Below are 13,000 nucleotides of genomic sequence, written 5' to 3'. Positions count from 1 at the left end.
ATGCAAATTAAAGTCATAACGAGACACTCCTCTCCATCCATCTGAGTATCTATAATTAGAGCTGCTACCAAGTGAGGATGTGGAACAACCGGAACTCTCTTCATTACAGGTGGGATGTAAAATGAAACAACCACTTTGGAAAACATTTGGAAGTTTTCGCAAAAATTAAACATATATCGGGACACCTGGGTGGCTCAGTCAGGTGAGCACCCAACTCTTGATTTCAGCTCCAGTCACGATCCCAGGGTTGTGGGATCAAGCCCCAAGTCAGGCTCCACAATAAGCATGGAGCCTGTTTAAGATTCTCTCTCTCTCTCTCTCTCTCTCTCTCTCTCTCTCTCTCTCTCAATCTTTCTCTGTCTCCCTCCCTCTGCCTCTCTACCCCACTCACTCTCTCTCTCTCTAAAAGATAAAATAGGGGCGCCTGGGTGGCGCAGTCGGTTAAGCGTCCGACTTCAGCCAGGTCACGATCTCGCGGTCCGGGAGTTCGAGCCCCGCGTCAGGCTCTGGGCTGATGGCTCAGAGCCTGGAGCCTGGTTCCGATTCTGTGTCTCCCTCTCTCTCTGCCCCTCCCCCGTTCATGCTCTGTCTCTCTCTGTCCCAAAAATAAATAAAAACGTTGGAAAAAAAAAAGATAAAATAAAATAATAAAATAAAATAAAATAGGGGCACCTGGGTGGCTCAGTTGGTTAAGCATCCAACTTTGGCTCAAGTCATGATCTCACAGTTTATGAGTTTGAGCCCCACATCAGGCTCAGAGCCTGGAGCCTGCTTCAAATTCTGTGTCTCCCTCTCTCTCTGCCCTTCTCCCACTCATGCTGTCTCTCTCTCCTTCAAAAATAAACCTTAAAAATTTTTTAATAAAATAAAAAAGTAAAAAATTAATTAAACATACACGTACTATATGATCCAGCCATTTCACTCCCAGGTATCTACACTGGAGAAACAAAAGCACGTGTCCAGACAAATACTTGTACGTAAATATGCATAGCGCCTTTATTTGTGATAGCTAAAAACTGGAAGTAACCCAGATGTCTATCAACAAATGAAAGAATACTATTCTTAGTATTCGGTTTGTAACTACGAATACACACAACAGCATGAATGAATCTCAAAATAATAATCCTGAGTGAAATAAGTCAGTCAGAAAAAGTATATACTGTATAATTTCATTTATATAAAATTTTAGAAAATTCAAGCTTCTCTATAGTGACAGAAAGCAGATCCATGGTTGTCTAGGTGCAGGGGCCAGGGGAGGGAAAAATCACAAAGGTCCACAAGGAAATTTGGAAGGTAATGGATACATTCATTATCTTGATAGTGGTGATGGTATCACAAGTACTTCCATATATCAAAACTTATCAAACTATAGCGTGCACCCAAGCCAGCCCCGGATCGTGTCCCCACTCAGTGCAGGATCCCCCTGAATCCCACCGGAGCTCCGTGCCCCATGTCCCCCGCCTCCCCAGCGCTGCTGGCCAAGGACCCCCATGCACCATGTGGGAAGATGGCAGGATCCGTGGTGGACAGCGCTCCCACGGTGAAACTAAATGATGGGCATTTAAACAACTCCCTGGGCTCCCCAGTTCAAGCCATGAATTTCCCAAGACTGATAGTTCCATTTTGTGGGCACATGACAGGTGGCATGAGACCAGGCAAGAAGCTGTTGGTGGTGGGGGCATCGTAGACTTCAACCCAGAGAGCTTTGCCATCAGCTTGACCTGGGGTGACTCTGAAGACCCTTCTGCCAATGTGGCAATTGAACTCAAATCTGGGTTCACAGACTGGCAACGACTCAGAAATTCTTGTATATCTGGGGAAAGAGGTGAAGGGCAGTCTGCGATACCTTACTTCCCATTCATCCCAGACCAGCTATTCAGGGTGGAAATTCTTTGTGAGCACCCATGTTTCAGAGCGTTTGTGGATGGACACCAATTTTTTTTATTTTTACCACCACATTCAAATGCTATCTGCAGCTGACACCATAAAGATACATGGGGACCTCCAGATCACTAAGCTTGGCTGATATTGTTTAAACCACCTCTATCTCAAACAGGATCGGGTACCACAGCTCTCTTCCGGACAAGTGTCCTAGCATGATCTGGAGACTTAGAAACAAAAACAAAAAAGCACGTTTCACTGTCTCTACTTTCTGTGCAGTTTAAACCCAAAATGACAGCTTCAAACTGTGGTTTGCCCTTAGGGACCTGTCAGAACAAAGACACCGAGCCATTATTTCCACAACAGAACAAAGTAAGACAATTATGCTGGATTTTATTCAGACTAAAGTGGCAAAAAAAAAAAAAATGTATCAAATTGTACACTTTAAACACGAAGTTCATTGACTATTACACCTCAATAAAGCTGTTCATTTAAAAAAGAACCCCAAGAACGAAAATGGGTGAAAGGGTAATATTTCCAACTATAAAGTACATAAGTCGTGGTGATGACGTGTACAGCATGGTGACCATAGTTAATAATATTGTATTGAATACTCGAAGGTTGCTAAGAGAGGAGATCTTAAAAGTTCTCGTCACACACACAAACACGCAGAATTTGTAACCATGTGTAGTGATGGATGTTAATTAGACTTATTGTGGTGATCATTTCACAATATATACACATATGGAATCATGTTATACACTTGAAACTAATACAATATGTCAGCTATATCTACACTTTGAAAAGAAAGGAAGAAGGACCCCTAATAGCCACTACACCTGTCCCCCTTTTCCTCTTGGGACCTTGTGTTTCCGGCCTTGTTTTTGAAGTTTCTCCCTTTTCGGTTCTATCTCTCCTTCAATTTCAGTAATCTGCCTAAGTCAGGCAGGACTCCTCTCTCTGGGCAGGGCAGTAATGTCCTTCTTTCACAGTACAGCAATGAGATGACTGTTTAGGACTCAAAGACCGGTCACAGGGTTCACACACCCTGCACGTCTTCTCATAGTACCAAGCAGTACCCAGGTAGTAACCTCATCAATTTGGCCGCATGCCAAAGGTGTGATTTCTTTGCTAGTCTAGGCAGTTGTGGATCTCAGAGCTGGGACGGCTCTCCTGGTGACAGAATAAACAGAAAGGACTCTTTTCTGGAGAGTATGGTCAAGCTCTGAACAGCAGCCATATACCTGTTCCAACCGCAGAAAGTGCTACTACACCTGTTACTACTTTCCCCAGGACGAAAATTGTGACACCTAATTGTACATTTCTTGCATCATTCAGTGTCAGATGGAAAAATGCCCCCTAGTCATGAAAAGAAAACCAAAAAACAAAGATATTGCTCCTAAACAAAGATGGATTCGTAACCGGGAATCCCATTTCCAATATACCTCTTGCGGTATGCATTACAAATAGAAACAACGATCAAGTCTGATAATTCCATTTGAGTCCTTATAAAAAGGAAAGATTCCGCGCATGTGGGTATCAGCAGGCCTCAAGTCAATGGAGATTTCCCAAAGTCTACCACAGCCCCCTCCTGGCTGTTTTTCACCCTCTGCAAGTTCCCCTCCACACCCTGCGCTTTCTTCCACAGCCGGGACCTCTGCTTCCTCCTCCCCCAGCCCCCACCCCGCCCCAACAGGCTTTGGCCCCACCCCTCCAGGGAGGTAGCTCGCCGGAGCCACCTGCTGCCTCAGTGTTGCCCTCTGGACCTTATTGCAGGGCAGGTCCTGCCACCCCTCTGCAGTCTTCACCCTACACCTTCCTCTCTCCTCTGCCCTTCTCCAAGTCTCCTTCCCATGGGTTTCTTGTTTTATCCCAACCCGGTAAGTATGGGCAGCTTCCTAAATTCTCTCCTCGGTTGGCTTTCCCTCTCTCTTGCATAGGTTCTATCTTTTTCCCTCCCCTGCTTCAAGCTTTATGTTATTCAAATGACTCCCAAATCTACAGGACTAACCCTAAACTCTCTTTCTTGCTTGAGATTCACAGATGATGGATTATAAACAAGATACATTCCCAAGAAATGAAGGACAAAATATTCTTCTCAACCTGCAACTCAGAATCACGAAGGGGTCCCTTGGTGGATCAGAAACTGGAGAACTGCTGAAGACGCAATGCTGATGGGGTCGATGGAAGAAAGAAAACAACAAATCGTGGAGAGGAGAGCGCCAGAGGACAGGATGCCCGGAGGTTGGATGGGGCCAGGGCTACCCAAATGGAGAACTACCAAGAAGAGTAGTGTTTGGTGTCTATAAACCAACCCCTGCCCACATTAGTACAAACACCCCGCCAGTCAGAGGCCACTGGGTCATCTCCCTCCAGGCAATGCAGTGTACATGGGCTTAGGTCTGAGAGACAAGGCAGTGTGCCATGCCACCCAGGAAGCCCACACCCACCAGACCAGCCTCTGCCACACCTTGCTCCAGCTGCCCACCCTCCCCTCACCCACCCTTACTCCCTCGCACTCCCACCCCAGGCAAGGAGCACAAACAGAGCCCAGCGTGGCCTCTCAACCCCAATGGCGAGCACAGGCGACAATCAGCAAACATTTGAGTAAGGCCAGCACCCTGAAAGAAATTGAACGCACAATAGAAAAAGAATTTACAGAAGCAAAGTGTAAGACTTAAATAAAATCCAAATCCTCAGGGGAATAAGTGAGGCATCCAAGAAACAAGAATAGACAGGCTACGAGGGAAAGGAACCAATGAGAACTCTTAAAAAGTAAATATACAACAATGGAAATGAAAAAATTAAGCCAATGAACTGATAACAAAATAATTACAGTTTACAAGAATTACTGAACTGGAAAATTGGGCTGAGGGATTCTTTGGGAAGAAGAAAAATACAAATTAATCTATTTCAGAAATTGGGAAAATAAATTCTGAAGTTCCAATATCCCTTTAATAGATGCTCCAGAAGAAGAAAATAGAAGAGAGAGGGGAATTTTTAAAGAAATGTTAAAACTACAAAATGGAACTGAAAAATAATGTAATATTGTGTTCCTGTCAGTCAGAACTGGCAATTTATAATGTTTTACCAGATGTGCTTCAAGTAATTTTTTCAAAGAAATAAAACTACAGATAAAGCTGATGGTCTTTCTGACCCAAATTCCTTGCCTCCTCCTTTTTCTTTAAGGCAGCCATCGCCATGATGAATTCGTATATTTCTTTCCAGCCTACTGTATCTATAACATATATGATGCTTTTATGCCTGGCTTTAAATTTTACTTAAAAATTTTGTTTATGTTTATTTTATTTTTGAGAGAAAGAGAGAGAGCAAGCGGGGGAGGGGGAGAGAGAGAGGGAGACACAGGATCCAAAGCAGGCTCCAGGGTCTGAGCTGTCAGCACAGAGCCCGACGTGGGGCTCAAGTACTCAGTACAGTATTATTAACTGTGGTCACCATGCTGTACATTACATCCCAGACTCATTTATCTTATAACTGGAAGTTTGTGCCTTTTGACCACCTTCACCCATTTTTTCCTTCCACTACTCAGCCCCCTGAATCATTTTTCAATTCCACTTATAGTGGGGTTTTTTCATACAAAAGTTTCTAATTTTAATATAGTCAGATTTTTCAATCTGATGCAAGCGATCTTTTTTAAAGAATGGATGAGTATTTGTCAAACCTGAAAAACTCAAATCCTCAGAATTGCAAGGATACACTGGGCACTAAGCAGGATGAATATAATAAATGCCCATGTAGTTGGGCACATTGTAGTGAAACTTCCAGATGTGATTGTAGAAGGGTGTTCATATTTGGGGTGGGAAGGGTTTGTGGTTTGTACTAGTGTTTGCGGTGAGACCAGAGGAGTGAGAAGGAGTCCTCTGGGTACCAGAGAAGCTGGCAAGGAGCTGAGATCTTGTGCATTGGCTGGTCTCAAGCTGTCGAGCTGTGGATTGTAGCTACCTTACAAATCACCAGAGCCTTTGAGATGTTCCTGCAAACAGAATTCTGGAGACTCATTAGGGAATGTGGATGGAAGGCTTTTGTTTTGTTTAACACAATAACTAACAACTTCGAGCTCGCAAAACATTGTTTACATATTAGGATGAACCATCTGAAATTGCCATTTTTGGACAGTAGAGAACGATTGAAAACAGTGGCTATTTCCTAGGATTCGGCCTAATACACGATTTCCTTTCATACTCTTAACGCTCTGAGATATACATTATTATTAACTTGTTTCTACAGATAAGCAACCAGTGGGGCAAGGAGTTTAAGTCTGCCAAAGGCCCCCCCCCCCCCACCAGTATAACACCTAAATGGCCCAAGTTAGTCTGCCTTGCTCCATCCTGCCAGCTGGCCGGACTCTGGCAGCACTGCCCCCATCTGGCAATGGGAAAAACACTTCATGTCCTCTCCCCCAGCAAGATTGGGCCTATCACAGAAGCCATCTCTCTTCTAAAGAGATTAGGCTCAAGTTAATCAGTGGTAAGAAATGGCTTTAGCCGAGAGAAGTTGGTCCTGACATTCTGACAACATGCTTCAGGCGTAGCATAGGAGCTGGAGAAGTATGTCAGGGCAAGAGAGGACTGTGAACCAGACCCCCTCGGTGAGTGGGAGTGGGGGGAGATGGTTGTGTGTTTCTTTTTAGGGTAGGGTCTGTGGTCACTTTGGGGCGCAGACACAGTGTCAGTTCAGAAATGAGAATATTAATGCAAGGTATTCATTAAAACTCTGGACTTATTTTTACCTTAAATCCTCTCCTCCCCCAGCCAAGCCCTGCCCAACTGGGAGCCCGAGGTGGGGACAATGTAAAGGATCTGGCTTCTTCTCTCTTTTTCCACCCGGGCCTCCCCAGCCAGTTGCCATGGCTACAACTGGCAGTCTGTGGGAGCAGTCGGGGAAGGGGCAGCTGGCTGGACGTTGACTTTAGGCATTCTTGCCAGACAGATGTTAAGTTCTGACTGTTTCTCACCAAGGGCTTTAATGCCCTTTCCACAGCTTCCCCACTCGGCCTCTTTCTCTTGAAGCTCTCTCTAACCTGTGGCTGCCTCTCAAGTTCAGTCTCATTTCAGGTGGTCATCTGAGACCTTTTCCTCAGCTCCTGGGCTGTGCAGCTCCAGCCTTTAGCTAGTCCCATACCCCATGCTTCCTGTATCCCCAAAAATTCTGGGTAGTAAGCTGGCCCCAGTGTGGTAAGAACGGCCCCACCAAAGCTGCTAGTGAGAGCACCTTCCACACTTCCCGGGTGGACAAGAGCCCAGGCAACCACCCCAGCTGCAGGGGTCACACATTCTGTTCTTGGACACACCCTCACTAAATTTAAAGTGTGAGAGCAGGAATTCACCCTGTCCAAGATGGCACTCCCGACCAACACAGCTTTCTTCAAGGAAATCCTCGTGTCTCCTCTATCTCTACCTTCTCAGAGTCTCAACATGAACAAGGGGTTTCAAAAGTCTTGGGACAGATTTTTGCTATTTCCTTAGAAAATCTCTCCATTAGGTGACTTGGCATCTCACTTTGGATTTTCACAACCATAATACAGTATTAGTGCCTGGTGAAAAATATACTTTTAAGTCCCTATTACATTGATATGCATTGACTCTTTATGTTCATAAGTACAGATAACATTTTCCAATTTAAAGATAAGGAAAAATCATCTCTGAGGACTTAAAGAGATCACCCAACCAGTCAGCGATGGAGCTGGGATTCCAACCGGGTCTGACTGGTGTCATCTGGGAGGTGTGTGCTCACTGGCCTCAAGCCCAGATGAAGAATTTGGAGACACAGAGGGAAGTGTGTCTTTCATTTAGGAACCAGGACCCAGGTCTCAAGAGGCTCTTGTCTACTATAGAGTTGATGGAGGTCAGCTCCTGTGGCCTGGCCATGCCTACATCCTCACAGGACATCCTGGGACCTAGTTTCAGAGAGAGGGCTGAGAGGACTTGGGTTGTTGGAGAGACTGATAATTATACTGATCTGGCAACTACCCCATCTCAATGTGACTTTGACTCAAAGTAGGGTGCCAGGAGCGCTGACTCACCTAGTCTAGCATCCAAGCCAAACACTATGAGGAAAGGGCTCAGCTCAGCCAAGACTTAACTGCGGGAGGACAGGGCTCTGTGCTGGGATCCCAGCCATGCCTTTGCCTCGGTGTTTTCTCAGTGTGCTTGGGCCTCCTTTTCCCAATAATTCTGTGAGACTCAGAGCCAGGCATGCTGGGGCTTCAACAGGTGGTCCGGAACCACACAGAAAGGTGTTGAGAGGTGAGCGAGGGAGGAACTGACTTAGCTGGTCCTTATAAGAGCAGGAAGATAAAGCACTGGCCAGCTCCCAAGATGGGCTTCGTTTGGTCTCTAAGGAGATTCAGTCTGATTGGAGTTTCCAACAAAAAGGGTGAGTTAATAAGCCATTCACAATGAAGTGGTGACTGAACACTGTGACATAGAACCCTGAATAAAATGGAAAGATATTTACAATATATCATTAAGTGAAAACTGTGTAGAGCAGGATCCTACCTTTATAGAAGCATCGTTCTTACTTGAACAAGTATTTCTGGAGGACAGGCTGGAAAGGTGCAGTTTGGGTTCTTGTGTCCATCGATCACTTTCCCTATTTGTCCTCAGGCTGACCCAAAGTGTAGGATCAGGACAGGGTCCAGTCCCTTCCACTCCCCAGAGTCAGAGCCACTCACCTTCATCTCCCCTACAACCTCTCCCAAGGATCTGTTGGCTAGTCTTCTACACCCTCCAGATACAAAGAGGGTTGTCGTACCCCACACCATTTCCCCAGACAACTGGGCCACTCACTGGGCACCCATTGCTTGGATTTTCCCTTCGGTGATTCCAGGAAGCCCCATCCAATCCCACCCCCAGTTTCTGTTGGGAACTACATCCCTGAGGCCAGAATGTGTTTTGACACTTCCTCAATGAAGAGAACACACACACACACACACACACACACACACACACACACACTTGTTTAAACTAGGGCAATCTACCTTGAAACAAAAACAAATACACACATATAAATATTGTTTTGTTTTTGTTTTTACATGCAATTGGCTCATAATAGGTATGTTACTATGCCACTAGGATTGAGCTTAATTCATACTTAGGTCTGAAACATTTCTCCAAGGAAACTCTCTGCAGAAATGCATCTCTACTGCCTCACTACGGAGGTGATCTTTCAATACTTTGTGCAAGATAGGTTGGCTTCCTCTGGTCACAAACCTTTGCACTCCAGAAGAGGGTCTTTGTAGGGCTCACATAACTAAAAACCTGGAGGGAGATTTCTTGGGAGAAAGGAAAGAGGTCAAATAGCTATCTCCCCTACACAGAACTGTTCTGCTTGTAGCTCCAAAATTATAGGGTTTGGATTCTGCTGGGTTTGTTTATTTTGACTCTTATTCTCTCCATCAGAAGGAAGGACTGACTTCCCCAGATATGTATTTATGCCTGTATACATAGGCTTAGAGAAAATTTTGGAAGGAAACACAACAAAAACTCTAAAAGTAGTTATGGCAAGGGCTTGGAATTTTTATTTTCTTTTATTGTTACCTATGTTTTCCACAGCAAGTGTGTTCCTCCTCTACTTAGCCAAAGAAATCAAAGTCGTTAGCCTGAACCACCTTCAACTCCTGTTGCCTTCTCTCCACCCCTCCTCGAAGTCCACACCCGTCTCTGTGTCCACACCCATCCTTCGCCCACTTCCCTCCAAAGTCAGAGACCAAGGCAAACTGTCCTTCTGTGTCCTTACTGCTTCTGTGTTCTTATTATACCTACTATGTAAAACTGATCTACTAACACATTAGGGAGCTGTTATCAGCAGCAATATTCCTGATAAATAAAAATAGATCAACAAGTGGTAGTGATGACATTGTTTTGCTTTTCATTATCTCAGTTTCCTCGTCTGTGAAATGGGGTCATGATAGCACTTACCTCATAGAATTGCTGTAAGAATTAAATGGGTTACAGTTATGTTAAGCACTTAGAAGAGCATCTGGTACATAGTAGGTACTCTGTAAATGTTTGCTCGTGTTAGTAGTACCACTACTAATTAGTACCGTTGGTATTAGTATTAGCGCATTCCTACATTTCTGCCAAAATCTTGGTTCATCAATTATCTCCTCTCTCTCCCACATATTAAACCTCTCTTTCTTCAGATTCCTTCCCTGAGTTTATTCAGAGCCAGCTATGTCCGAACTCCCAACCCGGCCTGTGATTTCAGCGACCTATCTTTTCCCACCCTTTAAGTCCAGGCATCTGGAAAAAAAGTGGGTTTCAAGAGTCACTCTTCTACATTTGCTTATATTTAGCTCATCATGATTCACAGTACAATGCAGTCTTCTTTCCCGCTCACCTCTCCAGTGACCACAAATGGCCTTCTCTCACCAAATTCAAAGGACCCTGTTCAGTTTTTATCTTTCTGTACCTTTCTTCGTTATCTGACCCCACTGAACCCACTCCCTTTCCTAAAACTTGTTGCCTTGCCTCTCTTGTTCCCTCCCTTCTCTGGACTCTTGTCTCAGCCTCCTTGCCTAGGTTCTCTCTCTCCACTCAGCCCTTAAATCTTTGATGCTCCCAAGGGTCTGTCTGCAGTCACCAGCCCTCCTCATTCTACCTGCCCTCCCGGGGAACCTTGTGTACTGCCCTAGGGAACCTTATGAACCGCCCTTACTTACCCTCTTTCTCCAACACAACCAAATCGACACCTCTAGTCCTGGCCTCTCTCCTAAACTGTAGACCTAAATATCCTAGTACAAGCTGGATAATTATGCCTGGAGGTCTCACAGCAGTCTTAAATTAAACTTATCATCTTAAGTCTATGTGTCCTTCAGGGTTCCCTTTCTAGACACATAAAATGTCAGGTGGTGACTCACTATCTCCAGCCCCCAAGTGAGAGGTTCAGGGAAACATCCTTGACTTCTCTCTCCAGTCATGCCTCAAGCCCAGCTAGGTTCCTTTCCCTGGCTTTTCTGAAGTCCATCTACTTCCTTTCCTAGGAGCCCACATCACATTCAGGCAAAGTATTGTCAGTCTCTCCATCCATCCTCCTCCTAACCTTCTTCCTTTTGCATTCCCCTCTGACCCATTTCCACATTCAGTCCATCCATCAGTCATTCAGTCAACAAACATGGTTGAATATCCACACTGTGCTAGGCCCTAGGAATATAGAAAGGAGGAAGATAATGCCCCTGAGGGAGCTCAGGATGTAGGGGGAGCCCCTGTGTCATGAAATATGCATGCAGGGGCGCCTGGGTGGCGCAGTCGGTTAAGCGTCCGACTTCAGCCAGGTCACGATCTCACGGTCCGTGAGTTCGAGCCCCGCGTCAGGCTCTGGGCTGATGGCTCAGAGCCTGGAGCCTGTTTCCGATTCTGTGTCTCCCTCTCTCTCTGCCCCTCCCCCGTTCATGCTCTGTCTCTCTCTGTCCCAAAAATAAATAAACGTTGAAAAAAAAAATTAAAAAAAAAGAAATATGCATGCATAAGGAAACTAGGAGTCATCTTATCTGATCTGACAGTCACATAGATCTGGATTATTATGATTTTTACTATAATATTTCAACAAAGAAGTAAAGACACTAACATATCTTACATTTAAGCCCCCAACACCCAGCTCTGTGGAATTCTAATATTTATCATTCCCTTGTATGCTAATATTGCATAATATATATGTACTATATATAATATCCATGTTTTCAACTTCATGTAAAATGTATCCCACTTTATACGTCCTTTTACAAAGTGGTTTTTTCTCAGCATTACATTTTTTAAAGTTTTCCATGTTTACACATGTAGCATTTTCACTGCTCTGTCGTGTTCCATTTATTTATTCATTCCCCAGTTGAGGGATATATAGATTTCCACTTTTTCCCTAATATGAACATTGTTGTAATGAATTCTTACCCATGTATTATACATGCCTCCTTGTTCACATGTGAGGATTTCTCTAGAAATTGAAGAGCTGAAGGACATGCACATCTGAAGTTTATTAGACATTGCCAAATTGTTCTTCACAGTGATTGCACCAATTTATTCTCCCTCCAGCAGCCTGTGAGAATTTCAGTTTATCTACTCTATGTCCTTGTAAATACTTGGCAGTATCCCTTTTCTATTGTTGCCAGTCTAATAGATGTGTAATGGTATCTCATGTAGTTTAAACTTTTATTTCCTTGCTTATTAGTGAAATTGCCCATTCGGATCTCCTTTTCTTTTAACTGCCTCTTCATACTCTAGGCATATTTTTCTATTTCGCTGTTGACCTCTTTCCTATATGATTTGTATGCTTTCTTTACAAATTATAGATACCAGGGGCACCCAGGTGGCTCAGTAGGTTAAGCGCCCGACTTCGGCTCAGGTCGTGATCTCACAGTTTGTGGGTTCGAGCCCTGCATCAGGCACTGTGCTGACAGCTCAGAGACTGGAACCTGTTTCGGATTCTGTGTCTCCCTCTCTCTCTGCCCCTCTCCCCCTCATGATCTGTCTCTCAAAAATAAATAAACATTTAAAAAATTTAAAAAACAAAACAAATTGTAGATACTAATCTTTTGTCAGTTCTTTGTGTGGCAAATACTCCCTTAGTCTGAGCCTTTTCTTCAAGTGAATTTATGATGTCTTTTTTGAAAAGACAGTGTTCATTCATTTAAAACAGGTAAAATGTGGGGTCCCTGGGTGGCTCAGCTGGTTAAGTGTCCATCCGACTTCGGCTCAAGTCATGATCTCATGGCTCCGTGGGTTCAAGCCCCACATTGGGCTCTTTGCTGACAGCTCAGAGCCTGGAGCCTCCTTCAGATTCTGTGTTTCCCTCTCTCTGCCTCTCTCCCTGTTTGCACTCTGTCTCTCTCTTTCTCAAAAATAAACATCAAAAAAAAATTTTTTTTTTCAACGTTTATTTATTTTTGGGACAGAGAGAGACAGAGCATGAACGGGGGAGGGGCAGAGAGAGAGGGAGACACAGAATCGGAAACAGGCTCCAGGCTCTGAGCCATCAGCCCAGAGCCCGACGCGGGGCTCGAACTCCCGGACCGCGAGATCGTGACCTGGCTGAAGTCGGACGCTTAACCGACTGCGCCACCCAGGCGCCCCATAAAAATTTTTAAATAAAACAGGTAAAATGT

General features: G+C 44.6%; 1 pseudogene; it reads left to right on the top strand.

Annotated features, from left to right (window-relative positions):
- Positions 1–1,507: 1,507 nt before the first annotated feature.
- LOC124526074 (galectin-related protein-like) lies at positions 1,508–2,026 on the top strand (annotated as a pseudogene).
- Positions 2,027–13,000: the final 10,974 nt, after the last annotated feature.

This window comes from Lynx rufus, unplaced genomic scaffold (assembly GCF_022079265.1).
Source record: "Lynx rufus isolate CCGP_SWC_20201006 ecotype Redwood Valley unplaced genomic scaffold, mLynRuf1.p SCAF_5, whole genome shotgun sequence".
Lineage (NCBI taxonomy): Eukaryota > Metazoa > Chordata > Mammalia > Carnivora > Felidae > Lynx > Lynx rufus.
This window is presented reverse-complemented; position numbering and strand designations above follow the sequence as displayed.